Genomic DNA, 7,053 nt, shown 5'->3' on the forward strand with positions numbered 1-7,053 from the left:
TCTCCTGACACCATGCGCTGTGTTGTCATTGGCTGCGGCCGGTGACAAGAGACGACGACGAGCATATCAGGACAGAGTGAGACGAATTGATTTCACACCATTGGCGTGGCTAATCATTCTCGGGTTTTCGTTATCTTTGTAAGTGCTTATAAGACTGTAATAGACGGCACTTTGATTAGGAAGCTACGCCAATGCTGTAAAGTCGGCATTCTGTTTCATTCTGTCTCGATATGTTCACGATCGTCCTTTGTCATTGGCCGTAGCCAATAACGACGTAGCACATGGTAGCAGGAGAGGGGGACAGAGTGAGAAAGAAAATGATCCTCGCCAACTTGTGGTGAACGCACGATATATGGGTCAACGCAACTCTTCAATCGTCGAAAAAGGATAGAAGAAAGAAAGTAGTGGACCTTACGCCTATGCAGTGTCACTGCTCGAGAAAAAAGGGGGAACCTGGGGAGATTTGGGCGGACCGAGCGATCCCGTCCCCACAGTATCCCTCTAGTTTGAAGATCGTGCGCCAACCGACTAGCAAGCGACTATATGATACCAGCGACTGAAGCGGACCCAGTGTACGGATCACGAATCGGTTATACGGAAGAAACGCAACGATCATAGATTGGTGGATTGCCAGATCACCTATCTACGTAAGCATTTGTCTTTTCATCGCGACGCGTCGCGATGCCGCCTCGACTGAACCGAACAAATGAATGCGCTACTTAAAACACGCCGACGAATCATCTGGATGATTTGAATGCCTGTAATGTGCAACATAGTTAACATTTCCACAGCGCGATTCGCTGCCAAACGGTTGCCAGTTGTTTCGATCGTTATTGCGTTATCGTTGAATGATACGCGTGGACAAAAATAATCTTTCAACGGTTCCTAGCATTCGGTGAATTAGTAGGGTGTGCCTAGCTATCTTGCGCGAAAGAGGCATCGAAATTTTGAATAACGCGTTCGCGTGAAATCCTTGAATCAAGATTTATGTAAATTCAATAAGAGATTAAGTTCTTGCGACACTCATCCGACGATAAATCTGATGAATCGAAAAATCAGAATTCTACAGTCTACAGAATATTACTTGCGGAATATACTTACACATTTTAAAATAGTTCCACTGAAAGTATATTTTTTACGATCTTACAAACCTCATGCAAATAATTCAAATTAATTACTCTTTTAAACAACGAAACGTTGTCGATTCTTTCGTTTCCATTACATCGGTCACGGCATTGGCAAAAACACAGAGATCGAGGATCGAGAGGAACAGATTTTCCGAATAACAATAGCGAGCTCGTCGAAGCATTTTCAGTCAACCTATAAATTCTAATTTAAAATCAGTGTCGCAACAAAAGGTCCTCAAGAACGACGCACCATTTCTCAGAGTGTTCGTCGCACAGCTCATTCGTTTTATGGTCTTGAACGGCACGAGCGTCACTCTGACACCATGATAAACGGCCTTCTCTGTCGTAAGTCAAGTTACCGTAAAATCTTGAACACCACTTGTCGCGGTGTTTACTAAGACGGGATGACTTAACAAGGTGAATATACTTAGCGCTAGATCTCCGCTAGTCCGGTTATTCGGCACCCAGTGGCATTTATCATCGCTCAAAGGTGTAGCTCAAAGGATTGAATAATTGCCTCATTTATACATAAGATTTAACAGTTGTTGCAAACGTGATACGATTTCTGCTCGTGCAACGGAATAAAGTACAATGCTGTACGCAGCATTCGATATACAGGGTGTTCCAGAACTCTTGTAAGAACGAGAAATGGGGGTAGCTGACACGATTCTGAACAATTTCCTTTGCAAAAATGTCGGTGGGGACTTCATTTTTAACTTCCCGATTTATAGGGAAGTTATTGTATTTGCCCCTAAAATGAAAAATCGATTTTTTAGCAGATCTCCATGTTTCAAGGTCTCTGGAGTAATTTTAGCCTATTTTTGTCAAAATTGTCCGTGCGTGCGCGCGCGCGTGTATGTATGTACGTATGTAAACAAAGTTTTCGTTAATGTTTTCTAAAAAACTAATAGCGAGATCAAAATGATCGATGATGCAATCGATGTGTATCTATCTAACTTAGAGCTGATTAGATTTTGTTCTAGATCGGTCCAGTAGTTTTTTAATTTTTTTAAGAAAACTCAACTCAATAATGCAATCTAGATCGGAGAATATAAATTTATGAGTGTATAACTAAACGGAAATAATATATAGACATATATTACTATTATTACATTTGTATGCATATGTATAACACATATATATACAATACACATACAGGGTGCTCCAAAAGTATGTAACCAGTCAAATATTTCCAAAATGGAACATTTGTGAGAAAAATGAGTTAGAGAAATGTTTTGGAGTTTCAAAAATTCTATGGAATAATCGTGTCCGTTTGACCTTCAAAGGACCGGTTAAAGTCACGTCAAGGTCAACATGATTTTTTAAATAGAACACCTCATTTTTTATCATGCACTGTGAAAGCTGGCTATGAAACCTTTTCAAAACACTAGTTTCAAACATTTTTTTTTATTCGCGATAGATGGCGCTGTAAGCGGAAATCGGGAAGTTTCTTGTGTGGGCCGTAAGGGTCGCACACAAAATAAACATGAATAGCTATATGAATTAAGCGAACAAGAACAACCCTACTCGCGAGCTCGCGAAGCGAGCGAGCAACAATAACCAGTTAGTTTAGTTAGTAACGAAAAACGGTCAGCTGGCTGCACCGCGACCTGGCGTAACCAGCCAATTCTGACTCGAGCTTCTACTCTCGTAGCTGAGCGCTCGCTAATCGAGCGCTGTGATTGGTCCGTGTTTTTCGTTAATAATTCAAAAAAGGAGCTCTCACTGACATTTTTGCGAAGGAAATTATTCAGCCGCGAACGTCATTATTCGTCGCGACTGAGTAAGATACGAATTCATCATCGTTCGCTCGATCCCCAAACATACCACAATGTTTCAAGGAGACATTACACTCCTTGTAGCTAACACGCCTACCAAACATTATACACGGCCTGCACATCATAAACCTGGGCGAGCTGAGATCAGTTTCGTCGCCCAAGGTTGCTCCATTAATGGAGCCAAAAGATTCATACCTCGGTGGTCGGAATCAGGAGTCCAGAATTCCACGGCAGGCCGTGCTCATGTATGTATCATATACATTCAAACCTGCGTGCAATCAATATATCGATTTTTCGAAGCAGCTGATCCGTCGCTGTTTACTAGCGACGGATTCTCGACAGCTCAAGACAGCTGAGCGGATCGAGCGGGCGATGAATTCACAGGCGACTCCAAACCGACTCGCGATCGAGGAGCGGCGCCTAGCAACGCGAAAACAGGGGCAACGATCTCTTCGCAAATTACCATATATGGCAATGGCCATATTGAAATTAAACATTAGAATCGAGCTTCTAGAAGATTCTAGAAGCTTCTATGGACAAGAGTGGGGAAATCGTTGCCTTCCGGACGAATTTCAATTTTAACGACACTTGTTCGAGATCACTCGAAGCGTTCAGACGTAAAAATTATAAATCGTTCACATCCTCCATACTTTAACTTTTCTTGTGAAATAATTGTATCATCTGAAGTTTTTTATGCCGCACGGCTTTTTCCCCATCGAGCCAATAAACATTTAACATACCTCGTCTCGATCGGTCGTTATTATATTTTACTTCCTTATTTTGAAAAACGGGACTTCTCCGTGTAGGTGAGGTTTCGATATAACAGAAATTGTTGTTCAGAATCGTGTCAGCAACCCCCCATTTCCGGTTCTTACAGGAGTTCTGGGACACCCTTAGTGCTATAGTTCTAGTTTCATTATGTTTCATTATTTTGTACAGTGTCGAATGTTTCTTTTACTCGCTTTTTTTGAAAATTTATTTTTTATTTCTGCATAAATCTAGCAGCTAAGAAAGTGAAAAATACCGTGATAATATAACAATAATTAAAAATAGGCGACCCATGTTGTGGTATTTGGTGTCTTACCTTCGCTTCATTCCTGTTCGCCAAGTACATGAAAAATTATCCGTTACCGCGTATATATACCTGGCGTTGGAGCTACCACGTATTTTTTACAAGAGAGATGGTCTATTCCAACCTAACCTGAAACTTCTTTCATGAATATCTCAACACGCCTGCAATATTTTCTAAATTTAAAGGCATTTTTCTTATGTAAACCGCATATAAGCTTCCGAATAAAACCAAAATGAATAAAATCGGTCCACGTACAACTGAGATATCGTAATATCCTGTCATGAATCTGTCAGAAACGGTATTTTTCATATGATTTTCCCGTCGTCAACCCTTAGCCAATGGAAGCTAAGCAAAAGCCGAGTGCCGTTCGTCGACTCTCGGAATCATTCGGTTCGGCATAGCTCGTCGGCCATCGAGCGTCGAGAGTCGAAACAGATGTTACCATTCATAACCTGCCAAGTGTCAAAAGTTTTTACACTATTGCATTATTAATTATATTTATATCAGCAAAATGTTTTCAATTTAGACTTTTTATGTAGAGCTTGTGGAAATGAAGGGGGCCTACAGAATTGGAGATTAACAAATTGCTGCCAGTAAAGTAAAATGTAGATCAATTTTGATTACAAGGTAAGTTGTCAAAATCTGAATTGCGAGATACCTTTATTCATACAAAAAACTGTTTTTAATATAGATCCATACCACCAAAGTGTTTTGAATTTAGACTTTTTATGCAGAGCTTGTACAAATGAAGGGAACCACAGGCTTGGAAGTTATTCATTAACAAATTGCAGCAACTGTTGTTAAATGTTTATCCATTTTCATTACAAGGTAAGTAGTCAAAATCTGAATTGTCAGGTACCTTCAATCATACAGAATAGATCCATACCACTAAAGTGTTTTTCATTTAAACTTTTTGTGTAAAACTTATAGAAATGGAGTTATTTTCTCATTTCATCATTAACATTAAAATTTCTTACAGCAAGAAAAAAATTGCAGATATTTATAATTATTTATAAATTGAACGAATAAATGTTTATAATTAATAAATTATATGAAGTATATATATTCGCTTCTGTTATCCCCGCTCCTTTTATTTTACTCTATTCAATTAATAAAAAAAATAATAATTTAGACTTCTTATGTAGAGTTTACCGAAATATCAATTTTATTATTATAAATTTAAAATAGATTCTATATAATAAATTATTTGTAAAAAGAAGTGAGATCCGATAAAAAAATTCAAAAAAGTAAAAAAATTACGTCGAGTACATGAAAAAATGGAGGAATGTATTAATGAAAACCACCTATGTACTGACAGCTCATTTCGATTTCACATATTTTTTTATTTTCTTGTAGTTTTTTATGGGGATCTTCTATTTTTCTATGATAACTCCTTGAATCCTCCACTTTTTCATGTACTTGGCGTAATTTTTTTACTTTTTTGAAGTTTTTTATGGGATCATAGATTACACGAGAACTCGAAACATAAGATTCTTAAACAAACTATCATCGTCTATATTTTGTTTCTACAAACGACCATTAATATCTCGCTAGCGAGAAATACGTGATCCACACGAGTCACAGGAGTAACTCCAGTGGAGTTATGGTACATCCCCTGATTGTTGATTTCAAACTTGTGCGATACGTACATATATTTCTATGGCAAAGTATTATAGAATTTTAATCGGTAAATATCGATAATTGTATTAATGAAACTTTCGATCGATATGAACTCTTTTAAAATATTTATAAAAATTCAGTGCAATACGACTTTAGAAATTACATGTACCAAACGGTTGATTTATAGAGTGACAGATTATTTAGAAAGTGTCGTTAAATCTAAAGATGACTGCAACATGTTGGCTGTTAACGCATTCACGCCGGCGCGGCGCTGCTATTTGTGTTTCTCACCATGGGGCGGCGCGGCGCTGCTATTTGTGTTTCTCACCATGGGGCGGCGCGGTGGTACACGTCATCTGGTAGACACGCGAACGCGAGCCACCAGTGGTACACGCCGCCGGTTAAAATGCTGATTATGTTTATGTAGCCAGTGTACGGGCATAAATATGTTGTAACCCGTTTTTTTCGTTGAGCTGTTATTTTCCTTAAAAAGATACGAGTCCGAAGCGAGCAGTTGGCGTAATACGAATGCTTAATACGAATGATTATGATTTACTGTACGTACAAATATCAATGTAAGGCATCGTTAGTTCATAACGTGTATGATTTCGTTTGAACGACCGCTAACCGATCTGTAAGTATCCGTTAGCCCATAAATAAGACCCGAAGACGTATCCATCCGCAAGGAACATTCCAGGAGTCGAGTAGTCGAATACGAACAGCTCCGTGATGCCATAAAATTCCGAAAATGCATAGGTTTGATGAAATCACGCCGTTAGCGTATGTAAGTCTCGGTTAAGGTTAATCTGACGGTAACGTCGCGATGCGACGCTCAAGCTAATGGTACGCGCGACGTCGCCGACATTTTCAGCCAACCAGTCGTCGTGGATTCATTGTGTCTAACGACAAGAAGAAGAGACGGCGTGGTACTGGTATCACAGGGAGCTTGAGTGATGAAGTGAGTGCAGAGTGAGACCTATTTTTGTGCTCACCGACAAACAGCCTCGTAGATCTCGTGACACATCGTTAGAACGCCACGAAAATACCCTCCACGCGGACGAAAAGTACTGCGGGTTATCCATGCGCTGGCTACTACGTTTATTCTAAGAAATTACCAGCTATTCCTTCTCGTGGAAGCAACGCGATGTTCCGTTCAAACGTTTGGAAACGATAGTACACGCTTGTGTTATTTATCGAACGATTACACCGATTTAAATGGAAAAGTACGTATATACCTACGTATAATTTTAGAAACGCGTATTTTACGGAAAACATCCCACTCCTTCAAAAACTCATGATTTCAGGGTGCAGAAATTCGTTTGATGCTATCATTTTACTTATAATCAAACATATTTGTAGAAAATGATGTTTGTATTGTTATAAAAGCTACATTAATCTAACCATCATGTATGTGAACTTAACCGAAAAATAAAATCTATTATTCTTGTTATAAATA

At 39.0% G+C, this 7,053-nt stretch overlaps 1 long non-coding RNA gene across 1 annotated transcript; it reads left to right on the top strand.

Annotated features, from left to right (window-relative positions):
• The first annotated feature begins 504 nt into the window (after positions 1-504).
• On the top strand, positions 505-5,255 carry LOC128880893 (uncharacterized). Its single transcript, XR_008457931.1, has 3 exons — positions 505-647; positions 4,517-4,604; positions 4,669-5,255. It is a non-coding gene; the product is annotated as an uncharacterized LOC128880893 (long non-coding RNA).
• The last annotated feature ends 1,798 nt before the right edge of the window (positions 5,256-7,053 follow it).

The sequence above is a fragment of the Hylaeus volcanicus genome, chromosome 8 (genome assembly GCF_026283585.1).
Source record: "Hylaeus volcanicus isolate JK05 chromosome 8, UHH_iyHylVolc1.0_haploid, whole genome shotgun sequence".
NCBI classification, from domain to species: Eukaryota; Metazoa; Arthropoda; class Insecta; order Hymenoptera; family Colletidae; genus Hylaeus; species Hylaeus volcanicus.